At 43.7% G+C, this 24,183-nt stretch overlaps 2 non-coding genes across 2 annotated transcripts; both read left to right on the top strand.

Annotated features, from left to right (window-relative positions):
• The first annotated feature begins 14,135 nt into the window (after positions 1-14,135).
• On the top strand, positions 14,136-14,209 carry trnat-cgu (transfer RNA threonine (anticodon CGU)). The gene has a single exon. It is a non-coding gene; the product is annotated as a tRNA-Thr (tRNA).
• Positions 14,210-19,792: 5,583 nt separating this feature from the next.
• trnas-cga (transfer RNA serine (anticodon CGA)) lies at positions 19,793-19,874 on the top strand. The gene has a single exon. It is a non-coding gene; the product is annotated as a tRNA-Ser (tRNA).
• The last annotated feature ends 4,309 nt before the right edge of the window (positions 19,875-24,183 follow it).

Below are 24,183 nucleotides of genomic sequence, written 5' to 3'. Positions count from 1 at the left end.
CATGGTCGTGAAATTCACTGGGGGTTCGAAACCAGCTTACACGACGATTGTGAAACAGTCAAATAAATAAGAGCTGTAATTACCAGGCAGTGTTTACTTCTCTCAGAGGTTAAGGGATAATCCAGCCCAATGTTCACCTTTAAGATTTCACGACTTGAGACAGAATTTCAAAAAAACTGTACCTTAAATTCTACTCAATCACAGAATTTGGAGATTTATACTATTTTATTTCTTTGCATGCATCTCTCTATCGCTGTCTACGTTTCTTCTCTCTCTTATCAGGCTTCCTTGAACGGCCAGGTCTGGAAACCGGGGATGGAAACGACTGTCGGATCTTCAGTCCAATTGTTCGATTTCGACGGGATGAGCTTTGCTATTTTCCGTCTCCGTTTTCGGAAAATATAAACCCAGATGGGATTTCACCTCCTCAGTCCCGTCACCTCCGGTTAATGGGAATGAACCCAATCTATCGCTCGGTCGGAACATTCGTATTCTTATTGCTTAAGTATAAAATTACGGGGTTACAGCTATATTCAGGAAACATTTTAGAAATTAACACGTAACAGACTTATGCGAAAACTAGAAGCACGTGGAATTAAAGGGCCTGTGGTAACGTGGGCACCTAATTGGCTCAGGAATGGGAGGCAGAGAGTAGTGGTGAACGGATACCCTTATACATTAGGGTCTCTATACTTGAATTATGTTTTCATTTATTGGAGCATAGGAACAGTAATCGGCCATTCAGCCCCTCGAGCCTCCAGGTTAACACATCCTTCCTGAGGTGGAGTGCCCAGAACTGAATGATGTCCTCCAGATGAGGTCTCACCAGATCTCTGTGCAGCTGTAACATAGCTTCCACCCCTTTGTATTCCAGCCTTCTTGAAATAAACGGGGAGAGTAAGAGCTCAAGAATGAAAGCGAGAGAGAGCAAGACGAATAGAGAGAGACAGACAGACAGACAGATCACGAGGCATTGGAGAAACCGTCGCTGTGTAGATTTCTCAGGAGCTGCTGTGAATCCCCACTGAGCTTTCGAACCACTTGCTCCACCGCAGCAAAAAGTCATAAGCAGCAAATGGGTAATGTGAAATCACATAATCGACAGCCGATTTGTGGCGCAATGGGTCGCACGTTGGACTTCAAATCACCAGCTCCAAAGTTGTGGATTCCAATTTGACTACCGTTGAAGTTGAGGGCTCAATTTTGGTGGTGGGAATTAGAACTTTGCAGCAAAACCACAACAGGATCACGAATGTTCATCAAAGAAGGGAAACAACCCTCTTATAGCTCCTGAAAATCGCAAGAATTAAAGTATCGTGACTGAGCGGTCTAACCCGCTGGTTTAAAGCTCCAGTTAAATCCCATATTTTGTGGATGGATCAAAATCACGGTTTGTGGCTCCAATTCCGCAGCCTCCTTCATGTAAACTAATAAAACTAAACATCTCATCTGTTTTTGCAACAGCGCAGGCCGGAGGAACCACATGGCTGAACAAATAACTAGATGCATTTTGTAACACACCAATTGCACATTCTACTCTGTTCGAAATGTTCACAAAGAAAAGGATTGGTTGATCTCGATGAGAGTCAACTAACAACCTCGCCATTTCCCGACCCTGGACTGTCATATAAGGACCGCCCACTGACTGATCGCGCCGCAAGAGCCCGGTCACTTTGATCACCCGTCCCTCTCTGCTGGAAGGAATATTAAGGTGAGCGGCCCTCACCTGTGGGAACGTGTCCTGTCCCCGTGATGAAAATAATATCTGCACTTTCACTTTCAGCTTCTTTCACATCCTCTGCTCCATCGCACTACATTCGGGTTTTCTGTGAACAGGTCAAAATAAACATTGGCAGAAATTCTAAGAGCATTGAGATTCAAACCCACGCCTCCATAGAAATTAAATGTAACACCTTAGACCGCGTGGCCGCGCTACCATAATGTCACAGTAATGTTTAAAGAGCTGTTTAATGCACAAATATATGAATTGAAGCTAATTGACCGCATTTACCCCGTGCTGGGGCTGTTCTCCTTCGAGCAGAGAAGGTTAAGAGGAGATTTGATAGAAGTGTTCAAAATCATGAAGGGTTTAGATAAAGTAAATAAAGAGAAACTGTTCCCATTGACAGAAGGATCGAGAACCAGTGGACACAGATTTAAGGTGATTGGCAAAAGAACCAAAGGTGACATGAGGAAACACTTTTTTTACCCAGTGAGTATTTATAATCTGGAATGCGCTGCCTGAAAGGGTGGTGGAAGCAGATTCAATCGTGACTTTCAAAAAGGAATTGGATAAATACTTGAAGGGAAATAAATGCAGGGCTACCGGGAAGTGGCGGGGGAATGGGACTAACTGGATCGGTCTTACAATGAGCCAGCGCGGGCTCGATGGACCGAATAGCCTCCTATGCTGTAACCATTTTATGATTGTATGATTCTATTGATAATCCTTATTTTCTTTGCATGTATTTCTCTATCTCTCCCTGTCTCTGTCTCTTGTGTTGTCCCCCGATGGACTTCTCAGGCTTCCTTGAACGGCGTTGGCTGATCGATCCTGCAACACCAGCAGAGAAGGTTAAAGAAAGATTGAGACAGGAGGAAAAGTAAAGGGGCAACCCAGCTGCTGCAGCCAATGTCTACACATTAATGTCTCTTCGCTCTCAATTAAGTCACTCTCTTTTCATTCCTCTTATTTCGTTCTTTTTCTTTCTGCCTCCAGCACCTTTATCTGTTTCCTGTTTTTATTCCCTCATGTGTCTCTGCTGGATGATCCAAAATTCAGACCCGCCGCTTCTTCCAGCTTTTTCTTCCTTCCACAATAATGGTCCATTTCATTGAGACTTTACTGCGGCGTTGCTACTCTAACATTCACCTTCACATTCTTACGCCTTTATGTTTGCTCCATATCGACCGCTGTTCCTCGGGGGCACATGGCCCGTTCATTTGTGCCTTGAAACATTTCCACCTGCGTGACTGTTCCAGAGACAAGCACAAAGAAAGCAGGTCTGGCATTCCGAAGGACAGCGGCATAGTTTTCCGTGTAATTTCCATGGGGTATCTTGTGACACGGGGGATGTTAACTGAAGAACTGGGATTTGTTTCCATGGTCGTTGGAGCTTTTCCCCGAGCAGTTGATGTGCGGGAGAGACGGGCGGCGCGACATAGCTACGAATGACGGCTGAAAGGTGCACTTTTGGCAATCTGGGCGGTGCAGTAAAGTTGGAAATGTTCCGCTTGATCTTAATAGGTCTGTGGAAATATCTGATTCAAAAGGAATGAGGAGAAATGAAAAGAGCGGCAATGGTGAAAAGGTATCGATTACAGGAGATTGGCCGTGAGCGAAAGGTCCTTTGAAAGCTCGGCGAAGAGGGGAATTTTGTTCGGAAACGGCAGACTTTAAGCGCGTGAGGAAAGTGAAGTGCGAGCTGCGTTCTTGGGTCAAATTGGGTGTTTTCAGGCAAACAGCCATTGTGAAATCACGAAAATGAAAACAGAAAATGCTGGAAACGCTGAGCAGGTCAGGCAGCACCTGTGGAGAAAGAACCAGAGGGAACGTTCCAGCTGCATGACCTTTGTAATCAGAACTAAAAGGTTTGTCATGTGTTTGAGCAACTTGACGGTCGAAGATGCGAGCTTCCATCTCTGAATTATTTGGGTTCGAATCTTACTGCTGCCAGAATTTGTCGAGTTTTTCATTTTGGCCGCCACACCAAAAACCCTTCTTTAATAAGAAGTGTTTTTCCGCATTGCTGGTTTACACCTGTTTGTAAAATTCAGCAAAGTCTGGATTGCCACCCAACTGTTTCTTAGACGGAGATGTTGGGACTGCAAGGTGTGATCTCGCTGAAGTATCAATCAAAGTGCACAATGGCGCCCTGGTGAACCGAGCACCTCTTATAGTCAGTATAATATAAAAGATATGTAACATAATTATGAATTTCTTCTTTACATCACACTAGGATTTATTATCATGGAATGGACATGAGCAGGTCGATTTACGTCACGCTCCGGTCGCTTTGCATCGCCCCCGACACATAGAATAGAATCACAGAAAGGTCACAGCACGAAAAGAGGCCATTCGGCACATCGAGTCCGTGCCGACAATCTGCCAGTGCAATCCAGATAGACCCACTCCCCCACCCTATCCGTGTAGCCCTGCATTTTCTTTCGTTTCAAATACTTATCCAGTTCCTTATTGAAGACCATGAGTGAATCTGCCTCCACCACCCCCTTGGGCGGTGTATTCCAGATCCTAAACACTAGCTGTGCAGAAAAGTTTTTCCTCATGTCACCTTTGGTTCTTTTGCCAAACACCTTAAATCTATGTTCTTTGGTTTTTGATAGGAACAGTTTCTCTCGATCGACTCTGTCTGGATCCTTCATGATTTTGAATACCTCTATTAAATCTCCTCGTAACCGTCTCTGTTCCAAGCAGAACAACCCCAGCTTCTCCAATCTACCCATGAAACTTATGCCCCTCATCCCTGGAATCTTTACAGTGAATCTCTTCTGTGGGGATTTGGTATTAACATCGCCGAATCCCCCACCATCAACATACTGGTGGTCACCATGAACCAGAAACATAACTGGACCAGCCACAGAGGCTGGATATTCTGCGCCAAGTGACTCACCTTCTAACTCCCTAAAGCCGTTCAACCATCTACAAGGCGCAAGTTGAGTGAGTTCGAATACTCATGTGATGGTCATCGACCTAAAACGTTAATTCTGTTTCCATGTCGAAAGATTCTGCCTGACCTGCTGAGGAGACGCACATTTCCAGTTTCTGTTTCAGGTTGGCAACAGAGTCAGTATTTTCATTTTGAATAAAGGGGCTTTCACGCATTTCTCCATGCGACGAGGTGGTTGAGAGGTTAAGGCGATGACCTGCTAATCTGTTGTGCTCTGCAAGCGTGGGTTCAAATCCCATCTTCGTCGTTATTGTGTTTAAGTTTTGTTCCTCTCATTCGTGAAAGAATGTCTGGTTCAAGTCCCATCCTTCTCGAAACGGCAGACGGAGGGTTGTGCATTGTTTGCTGAAATCAGCTACAGTTCCTTCCAGGAAGGTGTTGAGATTGTATGGTCGCGAAGTATCAGATTGAAGATTGGTGTCATTGTAAAAAGAGTAAATCTTATGGTCATCGTAAGAGAAACGTATGTACCATAATTATGATTTATGTCCGGATCATTGCGTGTCTGTGTCTGTTAAAAATGGATGTGCTGTAAGTCCCGGATCATTCTCTGTGCGTTTTACCCGATTTTCTTGATACCTTTTTCCTTCTGAACTGAAATGACGATCCTCTCTCGAGAAAACGGTTCACCGCCTGCTTCGGGCAACTGGTCGGAAAAATAACAAAAAGTGATGAGACCAAGTTCATTCTGCTCGGATTAAATTCCAATCTCCGCACTCTATCCCCCATTCAGACCCACCCCCGCCTGGACATTATAATCTGCGATATTCATAAGGGAATGGAGAAGCAGAATATCACGGTTATAATTTTCTTCGTTGCTCAACACTGAATAGCTTCAATTGCAATGATTCAGAAGGTAATCATAGAATCATAGAATCTTACAGCACAGAAGGAGGCCATTCGGCCGTCGTGCCAGTGCCGGCTTTTTCGAAGACCTGTCCAAATTAGACCCACACCCCAGATTTTTCCCAATAATCCTGCAAATTCGTCCTCTTCAATTATGTCCAATTGCCTTTTGAATGATCCTATGGAATCTGCTTCCACCACCCTTTCAGGAAGTGCGTTCCAGATCTTATCAAACCCTCTGTGTGAAAAAAATTCTCCTCAATTCCCCTCTAGTTCTTTTGCCAATTATTTTAAATCTGTGACCTCTGTTTACCGACCCACTTGCCAGAGGAAACAGTTTCTCCCTACTTGCTCTTTCAAAACCCCTCATTATTTTGAATACCTCTATTAGGTCTCCCGTTAACCATCTCTGCTGCAAGGAGAATAATCCCAGCTTCTCCAATCTCTCCATATAACTGAAGTCCCTCATCCCTGGTAACATCCAGGTCAACCTGCTCTGAATCCTCTTCAATGCCTTTTTATCCTAAAGTGTGGTGCCCAGATCTGTACAATATACTCCAGCTGAGGCCGAACCACTGATTGTAAGGATTAGTATAATTTCCTTTTTTTTTGTATTCAATGCCCCTGTTTACAAAGCCAAGTATGCCATACGCTTTCTGAACCACCTGATCAACTTGCCTTGTTTTATGAATATGAACCCCCAGGTCCCTCTGCTCTTGCAACCCCCCATAATTTGTTCCATTTAGATTATACTGCCTCTCCATGTTCTTTTTCCAAAAGTGCATCACTTCACACTGATCGGCGTTAAATCTGTCACGTGACCGCCAATTTCACCAGTCTATCCATTTCATCCTGAAGTCTGCTATTATCTTGCTCACGATTTACTACGTTGCCAAGTTATGTATCATCCGCAAACTTCGAAATTGTACTCCCGATTCCCACATCCCAGTCATTTATATATAACAAGAAATGCAATAGCCCTAATCCCGACCCCTGGGGGATTCCACTGCATATTTCTCCCCAGTCAGAAAAACATCCGTTCACCACTAATCTCTGCCTCCGATCCCTCAGCCAATTACTTGCCCACGTGACCACCGGCCCTTTAATCCCACGTGCTTCTAGTTTTCGAATAAGTCTGTTATGTGTTAATTTCTAAAATGTGTCCTGAAAATAACTGTAACCCCGTATTTTTATTGTTAAAGAATGAGAATACAGATATTAAGACCGAACGATAGATCGGGTTAATTCCCATTACTCGAAGGTGTCGGGACCCGAGGAGGTGAAAACCCATCTGGGTTTATATTTCCCGAAAACGGAGACTGAAAATAGCAAAACTCATCCCATCGAAATCCAACAATTGGACGAAGAACCGACAGCCTTTTCCCATCCCGGGTTTCCAGACCTGGCCGTTGAAGGAAGCCTGATAAGTCAATTAGGGAGCAACACCGAAAGTGAAGAAACGCAGACAGAGATAGAGAGATACATGCAAAGAAAAATAGTCTAAATTTCCAATTCTGTGATTGAGCAGAATTTAAGCTGCAGCTTAAAGGAAATTCGTCTCATGTCGTGAGATGCACATCGGGCTGGATTATAACTTTATTTCTGAGAGAAGTAAACATTGCTTGGAAACTACAGCTGTTATTTATTTAACCATTTTACAGTGGCGGTGTGAAGTGATTTCGAATCTCAGTGAATTTCAAGACCATGCTTGACCTACTCGTTTGGTCACCCACGGGTAGCACGCGGCTGTAGAGCAGACTGCGCAGGCTTATCACAGGAACTCTACCAGACTGCATGTTCCAGACTTTTATCCAACGCTACACGTGCAAACTGCAGCCATGCGTGCATTGGTGGTTCAGTGCAGAACCCTCGCCTGCCGGTGGGAAACCAGGGGTTTGGTTGCAGTCCAATGCAGCTTCCTTTACCTTTTGTATCTGTACCCATGAAATCGCCTGAATTGGGATAAATTCATGTGCCGGCTTCAATCTGTACAACTTCTTGAAAGATTATCTTCATTTCATCCACGTGTCTTTCGTGGACATACCCTCTGCATTCTCTCCTCTGGTGCTCAAACATGCTCGGCTGGAGATAAGTCAAATCTGCCTTCTGCACCGCTGAAAGGAAATGAGAAGCCAATTGGTGATATTTGACTAAAAATGGGGACACAACTGGGCTCATCCGGGATTTGAACCAATGAAACTCCCTGAGAGAAAATCAGAACCAAAGATCAACTCGCAACAGAGCCGTGCAGTCACTGTAAAATTTCGCTGCGACGCAGCCGATCCGCCATCCTTTCAGAACACCATGTCCATACAATCCCGCTTTCTTGTACGATATACGATGTGGAACAATGGCAGGTTCTGCACTAATTAGATCATTTCAACAATATCAAATTTGTTTTGAATGTATGACTTGTATTATCAAGTAACACTTTACAGAATGAATTACTCTGAAACTACATTGTCGTCTGTCTCGGCATCGTCATAGTTTACACTCCACCATAAGTACACTTTACTCAAATTGTTGCTTTCATTCACTATGAGAGCGAAGATCCATGAATGTGGATACATTAGCTACGAATTTATCAGCTGGGTTGCACCTTTACTTTTCCTACTGTCTCCGTCTTTTTTTTCTTTCACATTCTCTGATATTATTGCCGGTTAGATCAGCTCTCGCCGTTCAACGAAGCCTGAGAAGTCCATCGGGGACAACACAGAGAGACAAAAGACAGAGACAGGGAGAGATAGAGAGATGCAGGCAAAGAAAATGAAGAGTGGAAATGTCAGGTTTTGCAAACGAGCAGAATTTAAGTTCCTGATTGGGAGAGATTCCTGGTCTGGTCTTGAAATCTTGCAAGAGAAGATCTGACACGAATTAAAAGCACCGGACACGCTGTCGAATCTCTCATTCTGGGAGAGAGATAAATGCGGTCAATTAACTCCAATTAATCTATTTCAGCACTGAAGTGATCTTTAAACAGTTGCTCTGCGAGCAGAATTCAAACCTGCGCAGGAAAACCTCAATTGAATTTTGAGTCCAACGCTTTAAACACTCGGCCACCGCAGCTGTAAACAGCATGTTCGTTCAGATCGGATTCCAAATGGACACTTGCCGCTATTAAGAACGCGCGCATTGGTTGTGCAGGGGTCGAATTCTCACCTCTGATGCGGGAGACTTTGGTTCGATTTCCGGCCAATGCAGAATCATTCTCACCAATGAGGAGCTGAGGAATATAAGTATGCCATTTCTCCCCTCGAGCCTGTTCCGCAATTCAAACAGATCATGGCTGATATGTGACCGAACTCCATATAATCGCTTTAGCCCCGGATCGCTTAATAACTTCAGTTAACAAAAATCGATCAATCTCAGGTTTAAAATTAACAATTGAGCTCGCATCAACTGCCGTTTGCGGAAGAGAGTTCCAAACTTCTCCCTCCCTTTGCTTGCAGTGGTGTTTCCCAACTTCACTCCTGAAAGTCCTGACCCTAATATTTAGGCTATGTCCCTTAGTCCTAGACACCACAACCGGCGGAAATAGTTTTTCTCCATCTACTCCATCAGTTCCCCTTAATATTTTGAAAAGTTCGATCAAATCAGCCCTTAATCGACTAAATTCGAGGTAAACCCTAGTTTGTGTAATCTCTCCGCGTATTTTAACCCTTGGGGTCCAGGTAACATTCTAGTAAATCGACGCTGCACTCACTCCACAGCCAATATATCCTTCCTTTGGTGCGTTACCCAGAACTGAATACATTACTTCAGGTGTGGTCTAACCAGGGCTTTGTATAGCTGTCGCATAATGCCTATCCCCTTGTATTCTCGTCCTCTAGATATAAAGACCAACATTCCATTAACATTTTTGATTATTTTTTGTACCTGTCCATGACATTTTAATGATGTATGTAGATGGACACATCAGTCTTTTTGGACCTCCACTGTTTCGAGCTTTTCACCATTTACAAAGTATTCTGATCTATCCTTTTTGGTCCAAAGTGGATGACCTCACACTTGACTAAATTGATATCGATTTGCCACAATTTTACCCATTCATTTATTATATTAATGCCTCTCTGTAATTTTATGTTTCCATCTGCACTGCTTACAATGCTGCCCATCTTGGTGTCATCGGCAAACTTGGATATGTGACTTTCTATCCCGTCATCTAATATCCGCCTGAATTGGGAAAAATCCAAATTCAGCTTCAATCTCCTCATCATCTTGAGACATTTTATTTCCTTCACGTGTGTTGCGCCGACGAAACTTCGGCATTGAGTCCACTGGAGCTCAAACATGCTCTGGATTTCATTCAGTTCAACCAACAGCAACACTGAAAAGATGTCAGAAGCCAATTGGTGACTTTTCACTAAAAGGAGGGCTGGTCCGGGATTTGAACCCGGGACCTCTCGCATATCACTCAATGAAACGCCCGAAGCGAGAATCATACCCCTAGACCAACGACCCGCTATTGTTTCAGTTATGCAGCCAGTGTAAAAGTTCGTTGCCTCCCACAGCCGATCGGCCATCCTTTCAGACCACGTCTGTGCATCCAATCTCGTTTTCTGCTCCGGTGTCCATCAATATCAAGTTGCACACCAAATATTTCCAATCACCAATATTAGTCTCCCTTCACCAAATTGGTTTCGAGTGTACGACTTGAGTTGTCAAGTGAGACGTTTCAGAATTATTTGCTCTTAAACTACATTGCTTGGGAGGATACTGAGAGGTGTGTCGATTTGCGGCACGCTCTGTTCCCTTTGCATCGCCTCATGCACATTGAGTTGAATCATGGAAAGGCTACAACACGGAAAGAGGCCATTCGGCCCATCGAGTCCGTGCTCGCTCTCTGCAACAGCAATCCAGCTAGAAACACTCCCCCGCCTTTCCCCGAAGCCCTGCATTTTTTGTCCTTTCAAGTACTTATCCAGTTCCCTTTTGAAGGCCATGATTGAATCTGCCTCCATCACACCCTCGCGCAGTGCATTCCAGATCCGAACCTCTTGTTGTGTGAAAAAGTTTTTCCTCATGTCACCTTTGGTTATTTTGCCAATCACCTTAAACCGATGTCCTCTGGTTCTTGACCCTTCCGACAATGGGAACAGTTTCTCTCCATCTTCTATGTCGAGATCCTTCATGATTTTGAATACCTCGATCAAATCTCCACAGAACCGTCTCTTTTCCGAGGAGAACAACCTCAGATTCTCCAGTCTAACCACGTAACTAAAGTCCCTCATCCCTGCAATTATGCTGGTAATTTTTTTCTGCTCCCCCTCCAAGGCCTTCACATCTTTCCTGAAGTGCGGTGTCCCGAACCGGACACAATACTTCAGTTGTGTTCGAACCAGTGTGTTATAATGTTTCATCCTGACTTCTATACTTTTGCACTCGAAACATCTATTTATAAAGCCCAGGACACCGAATGCTTTTAACCGCTTTCTCAACCTGCCCTGCCACATTCAACTATTTGTACACATGAACCTCTCTTTGTTCCTGGATCGCTTTCACATTTGTGCCCTGGAGTTTATATTGCCTCTCCTCGTTCTTCCAACCGAAATGTATCACTTCGCATTTTTCAGCGTTAAATTTCATCTGCCACGTCTCCGCCCATGCCACCAGCCTTTCTATGTCATTTGAAGTCTATCACTGTCCTTAACACTGTTTACTACCCTTCCAAGGTTTGTTTCATCTGCAAATTTTGAAATTGTGCCCTGTGCACTAAAGTCCAAGTCATTGATATATATCAAGAAAAGCAGTGGTCCGAGCACTGATCCCTGGGGAACACCACTGTACAACTCTCTCCAGTTCGAAAAAGAACCGTTCCCCAGTAATCTCTGTTTCCTGTCACTTTCTTGATGATAAGCCGACCATGCGCCACTTTATCAAAGACCTTTTGAAAGTCTATATACACCGCATCAACTGAATTGCCTTCATCTATCCTCTCTGTTACCTCATCAAAAACTCTTACAGGTTAGTTAAGCACGATTTGTATTTAACAAATCCGTGCTGGCTTTCCCTAATCAATTCACCCTCGACCAAGTGACTGTTAATTCTGTCCCGGATTATCGTTTCTAAAAGTTTCCCCACCACTGAGGTTAAACTGACTGGCCTATATTTGCTGGGTTTATCCGTGCACCCATTTCTGAACAAGGGTGCAACCTTTGCAATTCCCCAGTCCTCTGGCACCACCCACATATCTCAGGATGTTGATAGATTATGGCCAGTACCTCTGCAATTTCCACCCTTACTTCCCTCAGCAACCTCGCATGTATCCCATCCGGAACAGGTGATTTACCTACTTTAAGTACAGCCAGCCGTTCAAGTGCCTCTTCTTTATCAATTTTTAGACCATCCAGGATCTCAACTATAAGTTCCTTTGCTGAGACTCTGGCAGCATCTTCTTCCTTGGTAAAGGCAGATGCAAAGTACTCATTTGGTACCTCTGCCTCCATGAGTAGATCTCCTTGATCGGGCCGAATCCGCCTCTCGCCTACGCTTACTACCCGTTTACTGTTTACATGCCTGCAGAAGACTTTTGGATTCCCTTTTATGTTGGCCGTCAGTCCATAGTCATATTTCTCTTTGCCTCTCATTTCCTTTTTCTCTTCCCCTCTGAACTCTCTAATTTCGGCCTGGTGAATGAGAGCATAAAAAAGTTAGCATTTCATTCAGCCGGAAACAGAAAGTTACTGGTTGATTCATGGCGATTTGAACAAGCATTCGTCTTTTTTACAGAGTTTAATGAGTGTTGCGAAATTAATATAGTGAACTAGAATTCCTGATGGGGAACCGCTTCAGACAACACATTACTGCCCACACTGGGAAAAAGGATACTTCCGAAACTTTGACAACACAGAGCAGGTCCCGCTGCAAAGTGACAGCTTGTCAGCTATTCCGAAATTTGGAGCCTGGACAGGGAGTTAAACGCTGGACCTTCAACTCACTGCCCACTTTAAAAGTCTGATACTCTACCGACTGAGCTACCCAGGCTCGATACTACATACGCTCCCATCGTGCATATTCATGGGAGGCCTCTGAATCATCCCTGCAGCCGTCAAGCAAGGGTGAGGTCCGTTTTATAAAATTCTCAGCAACATGTTGAGGAGAATCCTTGTTCCTGTTGAACATGATGTAAGAAACATGGACAGTGAACTCGTGAGTTTACAATTCTTCTTGTTTGTGCCAAATGTCTTGTCATTCGTTAGCACCAATTAAAATAACACTTTACCCAGCGGCACAAAAGCTGAACTTGTCCCACACGGGAGCTGGAAAAGGCCTCTCGACCTTTCAGCGTATTAACATCTGTGAGCTGAATAATTTCACCCGTGACACAGTGAAACCAGGCAGCATATTTCCCTTCCAAATTTTGCCAACACGAAACTTCCAACCGATGAATATCGGCTTAACGAAAAGAAGAATTGTTTGTTTGGTTCTTTAGATTTAAAGATCTCGTACCGGCCCCTTTGCCATATGAGCTGCCGCAAAAAGTCCCCTCTCCCCCTATGAACAAGTAAACTGGCACCTGCTATTGCAAGACGGCAGGCCGGAGGAACCCAAGAGCTCCCATGGGAACACTAAGAAGTAGATGCGTTATGGAACATACCAGTTGTACCTTGAACTCCAGTCAAAATGTTCGGAGTAAAAGGTTTGATTGTTTTAGAAGACGCTCGAACTCACAACCTGTTCATTTCTGGAGCCCATACTGCTATAAATAAGTAACGCACGCTCAATAATTGTGCAACACGAGAGCAGCGAACAACCGACAGCATCAGCGCTCCTGCCAAACAGCTTCATTTTCGGTCTCTCAGTTATCACTTCGAGATCTTTCTCAAACAGAAGCCTCCAATCAAGATGCGCTTCATTAAATAACAATTCTTAAATCAAGAGAGTTTTGATCGATCATGACGAAAGCATGTACAATTTCCTCACTTGTTCCTTTCAATCCCCTGGGATGGTAAACATCAGGTCGTGGAGATTTGTCTATATTTAACCTAATTATTTTCTCCATTGCCATTATTTTACTAAAAGGAAACCCCTTGATTTATTAACAGTTTTCCTAGTGTCTCTGCTTTTAGCCTCATCCATTTCTGTGACGACCGATGCAAAGTAAAAATTTAGCAACTCTGCCATTTACTGATTTTCAATTACAATATCACCTCCATCTGTCTTCAAGCGGCCCACATTACTCCAAGCCTCCCTTCGTTCTCTTAATATATTTGGAAAAACCTTGAGAGTTGTCCTAAATTTCCCTCACAAGTTTTTCTCCTTTTCCCTTTTTGCTCCTCTTACGCTTTTTTTTTAGTTTCAGCACCACAATAAACAACACTTCGCTGTAAAGTTCGGCTCAATAGTTCTCCAATGTCAGAGCGAGAATTGTCTGATCCCCGAATTTATTTAATGTAACAAATACAATCACACATAATCATCCGTGTAATAACGCACTGATGGATGCACAAAGATAAACACAGCGAGAAATTCAGTTAGTGTCGGAATGCACAGGTGAACGGACAAGCGAAACAGACAAAGATAAAACGGCCTGAACCCCCAACAGTGAAGTGTCGCTGATAGATATTAATGAGAGGAGGTGGAGACAAAGTGTCATCAATTGGAGCTGTGGCTTAGTTGGTTAAAGCGTCTGTCTCGTAAACAGAAGATCCTGGGTTCAACTCCCAGCAGTGCCTTGTGCAGCTGGTTATTTTACCTAATTTGTGGAATTGAGCGACAAAATAACACTGTGGTGTTTGTTCAGGAGGAAACGGATAACCGAATGAGTGTTCTAAAACGCCCTTTCATTGCACAGACAGACCTCTCATAGAATGTGTCTGCAACACGTTAATTGAAAGACACGTTCTTGTTTCTGGGCTCGTTGGGGTCGTGGTATCATTCACGATTTCAGGTTCAAACCCGGAAGTAGTCCTCATTTGGACCTGGACTTGTGATCTTGACCTGCGGTGCAAACGTTTGCAAAGAGGGAAAGGAAGTCCCCAAATCACTCCACCTGAATCGCCAGGCCCGGATGAAATACATCCCAAGCAGTGAACAGAAGCAAGGAAGGAAATAGCGGAGGCTCTGACCATCTGACCATCATTTCCCAATCCTCCCTGGCTGCAGGTGTGATGCCGGAGGATTGGAGGACTGCTGAAGTTGTACCGTTGTTTAAAAAGGGAGAAAGGAATAGATCGAATTATTGCAGGCCAGTCAGCCTAACCTCGGTATTGAGCACAATTCTGGGGGAAAGTATTAATCTTCATTTAGAAAGGGACGGATTAATGAAGGGCAGTCAGCATGGATTTGTTAAGGGAAGGTCGTTTGAATTGAATTTTTTTGGAGGTATCAAGGAAGGTGGATGAGGGTAGTGCGTTTTTTGTAGTCTACATAGATTTTCGCGAGGCTTTTGACAAAGTCCTACATGGCAGATTGGTCAAAAGTGTAAAAGTCCATTGGATCCAAGGGAAATTGGCAAGTTGACCCAAAATTGACTGAGTGGCAGGAAGCAATGGTCGATGGGTGTTTTTGTGACTGCAAGGCTGTCTCGAGTGGGGTTCCGCAGGGATCCGTAGTAGGTCGCTGCTTTTCGTAGCACAGATCATTGATTTGGATTTAAATGTACGGGGTATTATTAACAATTTTGCAGAAGATGCAAAAATTGGTCGTGTGGTTGATGGGGAGGAGGGAAGCTGTGGACTGCAGGAAGATATCAGTAGAATGGACAGGTGGATAGAATAGTGGCAAATGCAATTCAATCTGGAGAATGAGGTAATGCATTTCGGGAGGGCAAACAAGGCAAGGGAATACACAATAAATATTGAAACTAATTTGCCATTTACACGCCCATTTTGCAAGTTTACTGACGTCTTCCTGTATTTTTCGCATTTTTCCTTTGCATTAACTACAGCTCCCAATTATGTGCTGTCTGTCAATTTTGAAATTGTATTTCCGATTCCTATGACTAAATTATTTTTGTAAATTGTGAACAACAATGGTCCCATCACCGATAAATTGTGAACAACAGTGGTCCCAGCAACGATAAATTGTGAACAACAGTTGTCCCAGCACCGATAAATTGTGAACAACAGTGGTCCCAGCACTGACAAAATTGTGAACAACAGTGGTCCCATTACCGATAAATTGTGAACAACAGTTGTCCCAGCACCGATAAATTGTGAACAACAGTGGCGCCAGCACCGATAAACTGTGAACAACAGTGGACCCAGCACCGACAAATTGAGAACAACAGTGGTCCCAGCACCGATAAATTGTGAACAACCGTGAACCCAGTACCGATAAATTGTGAACAACAGTGATCCCAGAACCGATAAATTGTGAACAACAGTGATCCCAGAACCGATAAATTGCGAACAACAGTGGTCCCAGCACCGGTAAATTGTGAACAACAGTGGTCCCAGGACTTTTGACCTTGAACTGCATCTGAAACTTCTGCATAAAATGAAATGAAGTCCCCAAATCGCCCCACGTGGCTCTCAAACGCAATGGGAAGAAGTTCAATGCGAACAATCAGGAATTTAAAGGCATCTCAACGACCTGCACTTTCTTTGAATAAGTTTTGTTAGCTATTATATTTGACCGTGAAATCGCTCTCAACTTTCATCTAGCTGAAGCAGAGTGTGGCCGATTTGTATCTGTGAGCATGTCGGTGACGTGTTTAGCTTTGACACTGATTGCTTCCAATTTGTAAAATTTCACCAAGCGTCAGCGAAATGAAACCGAGAATCGAATTGTCCCTGTAAGTGATGAATTGAAGGGATTGGTGCTCCAAGCAGATCTGGAAAATGCACAGTGCGGTCGGTCAGGAGTTCGAAATCCACCCTCCAGCCACTCACCAATCATATTAACTGAGCTTTACTCTGGCCCAGTGTCACCGCACTGAAAGCGAGTATTTCTCCGGCATGTTTTTCTTCAGAGTTGCTGGTTTAAGAGTGAAGACTGGCTGGTTGGATTTTCACTCCTACAAGCTTCAACCATTCATTTTGGACTGACTGTAGGCAGTTGTTATATTGGTCGCTGCAAACTCAAAGTTTAGCCCAATTAATTATTGGTTTAGCAGGTGACCTCTTCGCCTGTCTAGTTGGTGCTGTCGGTTTGCACGGAAGTTTGATGGTTCGAGCTCTGATTTGATTTTTCCTCAGGATTCATCGCCTCAAAGTTCCAGGGTTTCAATGTATGTTTTGGAAGCAAGAATATCACAATTCTCCTTGGCAGACAAGCCCCGGAAAGGCCAGAAGGGAGGCCGCACTCGCTGCAGGAGAGCTGGTTCGCTGTGACATGGAGATTTCTGTAGTGAGCGAGACCAGACTGTTCCTATGTTCAGAGAATAAATGGCGCACCCTTTATGTTGGAAAAGCAAAACGGTGGGGATTTTTGTATCAGATGTTGCTCGTTGCGTTACTTTCATCTTGATCGTAGAACCGGTTTGGGCGTTCCTGAGATCAACGGCGACAATTGCCTATTCATTTTAAATTTAACAACAGCTGCACTGAACTTTTAATCATACCCTTAAGATACAGTCTGTAAAATGATGAAATTTGATCATCTGCAAAGCATAAAAATCTGATTAAAGTTTTGACTGTCTCTCGGTAACCACGTCAACATCTCCTTCAGTATGAAATAGAAAGTTATCGTTCGATTAATGGTGAATAAAACTGTCATACATCTACCAATAGGGTTTAATTAGTTTCATGTCATTAATTTAATAATTTCATAACTCTTGCTAAAGTTAATTCCTTGACTTGGAATCGAACTCATGAGGTGGTCGGTTGAGTCGGTTGAGAGGAGATTTGATAGAAGTGATCAAAATCATGAAGGGTTTCGAAAAAGTAAATAAAGAGAAGCTGTTCCCATTGGCTGAAGGGTTGAGAACCAGAGGACACAGATTTTAGGTGATTGGCAAAAAAAAACAAAGGCGAAATGAGTAAAACTTTTTTACGCAGCGAGAGGTTATAATCTGGAAGGTGCTGCCTGAAACGGTGGAAGCAGAATCAATCGTGGCTTTCAAAAAGGAATTGGATAACGACTTGAAGGGAAAAATTTGCAGGGCCACGTGGAAAGAGCGGGGGAATGAGGCTAACTGGATTCCTCTTACAAAGAGATGGCACGTTCTGGATGGGCCGAATTGACTTCCTTCTGTGCTGTAACCATTCTATGATTCGATGATTGGATGGACAGAGCGGTCTAATAGGATAGGCGATCGGTTGTGTGGAGCAGGGAAACTTTCGACTGGTTGCACGGCTGTGTTACTGACGGCTCGTTGGTCTCGGATTATGGTTTTCACTTTGGGCGTTTCACTAATTGATATGTGAGAGGTCCGCGGTTCAAAATCCCGGACGAGCCCTCCTGTGTCACTATTTTCAGTGGAGATTCATTCATTTATTTTTCACATCTTTTCAGCTTTGCAGAATACAGGATTGACTTAATTCTAGAGCATGTTTGACGTTTCGTGGCTCGAATGCAGAGGGTTTGTCGACGCAACACCACATAGGGAAAGGAAAATGTCTCAACGTGGTGTGCAGATTGAAGCTGAATGTGAATGTATCCCTTTTCAGGCGATCTCATAGGTGCAGAAAGAAAATCCTCCTTAATCGGCCGGGAATCAATCCCCGTCTCCTCGGGTGGCAGGTGAGAATTCTACCAGTGAAACAGCAACGTCCGGACGGTCGCGGCTGCATGTGTCCAGTTGGAAACCTGTCTGAAAGAACATATAGTCTCACAAATCTCCTGTGAGTACCCTGTGCATTCTGAATAACAGCCGTGCATCAAAGGCGCTCGCAGCTGCGGTAGTCGCGTGGTTCAGACGTTAGATCTGAAACCCAACGGGGTATTCCGGCAGAAGTTGGAATCGTGCTATCGGCGCTATTGTGTAAATATTTGTTCAATGCTCAAATAAATATGATCTGGAGATAACGGGCTGCAATTCCTTCCCTCAGTGAGATACTCCACCGCGGCAGATCCTTTTAATTGGGAGCCCAGTGGTCTCTTGCCAAATATCAAGATATGTGAAGGGAACTTCACAATATTCCACAACTGTCCAAAACTGGGCACCGCACTTTATAAAGGATGTGAAGGCCTCAGACAGGGTGCAGAAACATTAACTGGAATGGTTCCAGGGATGAGGTCTTCAGTTACGTGGGTCGACTGGAGAAGGTGAAGTTGTTCCCTTAGAGCAGAGAAGGTTGAGTGGAGATTTGATAGAAGTGTTCAAAATCATGACGGGTTTAGATAAAGTAAATAAAGAGAAACTGCTCCCGTTGGCGGAAGGGTCGAGAACCAGAGGACGCAGATTTACGGTGGTTGACAAAAGAACCAAAGGCGATATGAGGAAAAAAAATTTAAACTAGCGAGTAGATATAATCGGGAATGCATCGGCTGAAAGGGTGGTGGAAGCAAAATTAATCGTGGTTTCTAAAAGGAATTGGATAAGTATTTGAAGGGAAAATATTTGCAGGTATACGTGGAAAGAACGGGGGAATGGGACGATCTGGATTGCACTGAAAGAGAGCCGGCACAGGCTCGATGGGCCGAATGGCCTCCATCTGTGCAGTGACGCTTCTATGATTCCCAATCTCCATCTTAAATTCTGCTAACTTGATGTTAGGTTTTTTCTGTACTTTTATCTCTCTATCTCTCTCTGTCTTTGTCTCTCTGTGTTTCCCCCTGATGGCCTTCTCAGGCAGCCTTGAACGGCCAAAGCTGATCGAACCTGCGACACCAGCAGAGAAGGGTAAAGATAGAATGACTGAGACGGTAGGAAAAGTAAAAATCTAACCCAGATGATGAATTCGCAGCGAATGTCTACACATTAATGTCTCTTCGTCCTCACAGTGTAAACATCAGTAATTTTATTCCACTATAAAAAGAAAGAAAGTCTTGTATTTATAAAGCGCTTTTCACGACCTCAAGACGTCCCAAAGTGCTTTACAACCAATGAAGTATTTTTGAAGTGTAGTCACTGTTAGACTTGTGGGAGAGTGGATAATCTGCGGATGCCGAGGGAGACAACAATGTAACTTTAGAGCAATTAATTCTGCAAAGTCTCACTTGGCATTACAAGTCGCACATTGAAAACGAATGTGGAAAGGAGAGCCTAATATTGTTGATATGAAATAGTTAGTGTACAACTTCACATTGCTGCACATCAGAAGAGAAAAAGTGATCGGATGGATTGTCAGATGGCCGATCGGCTGTGGGTGGCACCGAATTCTGCACTGGTTGCACCCTTTTGGTAGCAGTAGCTGTCAGATCATTTCATAGCTGCGATGGCCGAGTGGTTAAGGCGTTGGACTCGAAATCCAATGGGGTTCTCCTGCGTAGGTTCGAATCCTGCTCGTAGCGCTATTTCTTAAAGATTTGTTCAATGCTCAAATAAATATGAACTGGAGTTGACGGACCGTGTTCCCTCCCTCAGAGAGATGCTCCAGCGCGGCAAACTCTTCGATTTCGGAGCCCAATGGTCACTTGCAAAGTTGCACGGCACGTGAAAGAATCTCTCCCAAGCTCCATCTTAAATTCTGCTCGTTCGCAGAGCTTGATATTTATACTATTTGTTTCTACACTTTAATCTCTCCCTGTCTCTGTCTCTTGACTCTCTGAGTTTTCCCCTGATGGACTTCTCAGGCTTTCTTGAACGGCCAAGGATGATCGAACCTGCAACACCAGCAGAGAAGGGTAAAGATGGAAAGACTGAGACGGGGGGAGAAGCAAAGGTGCAACCCAGCTGATGAATTTTTAGCTAATATACACACATTTATGTCTTTTCGCCCTTACAGTGAAAACATCAGCAATTTGAGTACAGTGCACTTATCGTAGAGTGTTTAAATGCGGATGTCGAGACAGACACCAATCGATCCGTTGCCATGGTGATGACCGAATCGAAACACTGGGCCACAAGGAAACGCTGAGAATTCTTTGCTGCGAACAGGCAGACCAACGCGGCCTTTCCTACTTGCCCCTTCGTAATTCAGGTAATTTTCCTGCCAGACAAGCTGCTCGCACAAAATGGCATTTTCTGTTCAAACCACTATCGCGACAGAAGGTGATGTTCAGGCAATGACAGCACCAAGTGCAAGTAGGCATGTACATGAAATGGAAAGTGAGGTAAAATACTCCCTCAAGCTGCTGATGGACATGTTTCCATTTCCAAAATTCACGAACCTGAATGCAGCTCCTGGGAAAACTGCAAGGCCACGCAGGTCCATCATGAATCATTTGAAGCAACTGGCAGTTTAAAGTGGCATCTCCTCCTGCTTCTGTCGGGGGTGAAGGAGAGACACCGTCGTTATATACGTACAGTTTGATTTTGTACAGAACTGTACAGAGAAGGAGCACATATACTGGGGCTGTGAGATATTCTATATTATTCATATTTAACCACAAGAATATCCGCAGTCAGAAGCTGAAAAGAAGGGAGAGATAAGAGGCCTGAAAATAAACACAGAGCTGAATGAATCACGGAAGAGTGAAAGAAAAGTAAATCTTACCAGTTCTGCTGTGTTCCGTGCGCAATCTTGGGCGCTCCCCGATGGACTGATGGTGAGAATTTAATGCTCCCACCAACGAATGAGTTCGATTCCAAGTCAGCGAATTAACTTTAGCAAAAGTTATTAAATTAATTACATGAAACTAATTAAACCCTGTTGGTAGATGAATGACTGTTTTATTCACCATTAATCAAACGATAACTTTCTATTTCATACTGAAGGAGATGTTGACGTGGTTACCGAGAGACAGTCAAAACTTTAATCAGATTTTTATGCTTTGCAGGTGATCAATTTTCATCATTTTATAGACTGTATCTTAAGGGTATGATTAAAAGCTCAGTGCAGCTGTTGTTAAATTTAAAATGAATAGGAAATTGTCGCCTTTTATTGCAAGAACGCCCGAACCGGTTCTACGATCAAGATGAAAGTAACGCAACGAGGAACATCTGATACAAAAATCCCCACCGTTTTGCTTTTCCAACATAAAGGGTGTGACATTTATTTTCTGAACATAGAAACAGTCTGGTCTCGCTCACGACAGAAATCTCCATGTCACAGCGAAACAGCTCTCCTGCAGCTGATGCGGCCTCCCTTCGGGCCTTTCGGGGGCTTGTCTGCCAAGGAGAATTGTAATTTTCTTGCTTCCAAAAAATACATTGAAACCCTGGAACTTTGAGGCGAAGAATCCTGAGGAAAAATCAAATAACAGCTCGAACCATCAAACTTCCGTGCTAACCGACAGCACCAACTAGACAGGTGAAGAGGTCACCCGCTGAACCAATAATTAATTGGGCTAAACTTTGAGTTTGCAGCGACCAATATAACAACTGTCTACAGTCAGTCCAAAATGAATGGTTGAAGCTTGTAGGAGTGAAAATCCAAACAGCCGGTCTTCACTATTAAACCAGCAACTATGAAGAAAAACATGCCGGAGAAATACTCGCTTTCAGTGCGGTGACACTGGGCCAGAGTAAAGCTCAGTTAATATGATTGGCGAGTGGCTGGAGGGTGGATTTCGAACTCCTGACCGATTGCACTGTGCATTTTCCAGATCTGCTTGGAGCACCAATCCCTTCAATTCATCACTTACAGGGACAATTCGATTCTCGGTTTCATTTCGCTGACGCTTGGTGAAATTTTACAAATTGGAAGCGATCAGTGTCAAAGCTAACCACGTCACCGACATGCTCGCAGATACAAAGCGGCCACACTCTGCTTCAGCAAGATGAAAGCCGAGAGCGATTTCACGGTCAAATATAATGGCTAACAAAACTTATTCAAAGAAAGTGCAGGTCGTTGAGTTGCCTTTAAATTCCTGATTGTTCGCATTGAACTTCTTCCCATTGCGTTTGAGAGCCACGTGGGGCGATTTGGGGACTTCATTTCATTTTATGCAGAAGTTTCAAATGCAGTTCAAGGTCAAAAGTCCTGGGACCACTGTTGTTCACAATTTATCGGTGCTGGGACCACTGCTGTTCACAATTTATCGGTGTTGGGACCACTGTTGTTTACAATTTGTCGGTGCTGCGACCATTGTTGTTCGCAATTTATCGGTGCTGGGACCACTTTTGTTCACAATTTGTCGGTGCTGCGACCATTGTTGTTCACAATTTATCGGTTCTGGGATCACTGTTGTTCACAATTTACCAGTGCTGGGACCATTGTTGTTCACAATTTATCGGTGCTGGGATTACTGTTGTTCACAATTTATCAGTGCTGGGTTTGAGAATGCATACGGGGCGCCCTTTTAATACAAATGCATATGGGGTAAGCTTTTAGTGGTTTATAGTGAGATACCTCCATAGCGAAGTAGCAGTGTGGTGAACCAATGGTTAATATAAGTAGCCCATTTTGCCAGCTAGAATTAGAAACAATGAGCTTCTTCTTTGACCACCTGTTTACGTTATTAATTTTCTTTATGTATAAGCCTGCCTTGTGTTAATCAAGCAAAGAGATATGATAAAGTTGAATTCTAGTATAAGGAGTTGTCATGCAGCTGCATTAATGAATGGATCTCCCTTTGCAGGCAAGGTCAAAAAACATCCCAAGCCAGAGATAAGGTAACCTCCCTTTTCCTTGGCATACACATGAACAAGTATTACCTGTGAGTGGTCGGTCATTATGTCAGTTCGCATGGCTTGCCAAGACTCAGCTTATGATTGGTTTTAACCCCTTGCTACTCATGTCCCTCCCCACTCTGAAAATGTATAATTGTGTGGAACTGCCTATGTCATTTTGCCTGCTCTATGAGATTGACCAGACTCTGTCAAGAGTTGAAATCAATTCTATAGATAAGGTCAGCTGCAGCTAATAAATTGTGTTAAAATTTCAAGTGTTATTCTCATCAGTTATTGCTGAACCAGACTAAGGGTAAAGAAATCCGGTATCGTCAGGTCCACTGTTTTTCACAGTTTATCGGTGCTGGGGCCACTGTTGTTCACAATTTATCGGTGCTGGGACCACTGTTGTTCTCAATTTGTCGGTGCTGGGTCCACTGTTGTTCACAATTTATCGGTGCTGGGTCCACTGTTGTTCACAATTTATCGGTGCTGGGACAACTGTTGTTCACAATTTATCGGTGCTGGGTCCACTGTTGTTCACAATTTATCGGTGCTGGGTCCACTGTTGTTCACAATTTATCGGTATTGGGACCACTGTTGTTCACAGTTTATCGACGCTGGGGCCACTGTTGTTCACAATTTATCGGTGCTGGGACCACTGTTGTTCTCAATTTATCGGTGCTGCGACCACTGTTGTTCACAATTTATCGGTGATGGGACCACTGTTGTTCACAATTTATCGGTGCTGGGACCACTGTTGTTCACAATTTACATTAATGATTTGGTCACAGGAATCGGAAATACAATTTTAAAATTGACAGACAGCACATAATTGGGAGCTGTAGTTAATACAAAGGAAAAATGCGAAAAATACAGGAAGACGTCAGTAAACTTGCAAAATGGGCGTGTAAATGGCAAATTAGTTTCAATATTTATTGTGTATTCCCTTGCCTTGTTTGCCCTCCCTAAATGCATTACCTCATTCTCCAGATTGAATTGCATTTGCCACTATTCTATCCACCTGTCCATTCCACTGATATCTTCCTGCAGTCCACAGCTTCCCTCCTCACCATCAACCACACGACCAATTTTTGCATCTTCTGC

The sequence above is a fragment of the Heptranchias perlo genome, chromosome 20 (genome assembly GCF_035084215.1).
Source record: "Heptranchias perlo isolate sHepPer1 chromosome 20, sHepPer1.hap1, whole genome shotgun sequence".
NCBI lineage: Eukaryota > Metazoa > Chordata > Chondrichthyes > Hexanchiformes > Hexanchidae > Heptranchias > Heptranchias perlo.
This window is presented reverse-complemented; position numbering and strand designations above follow the sequence as displayed.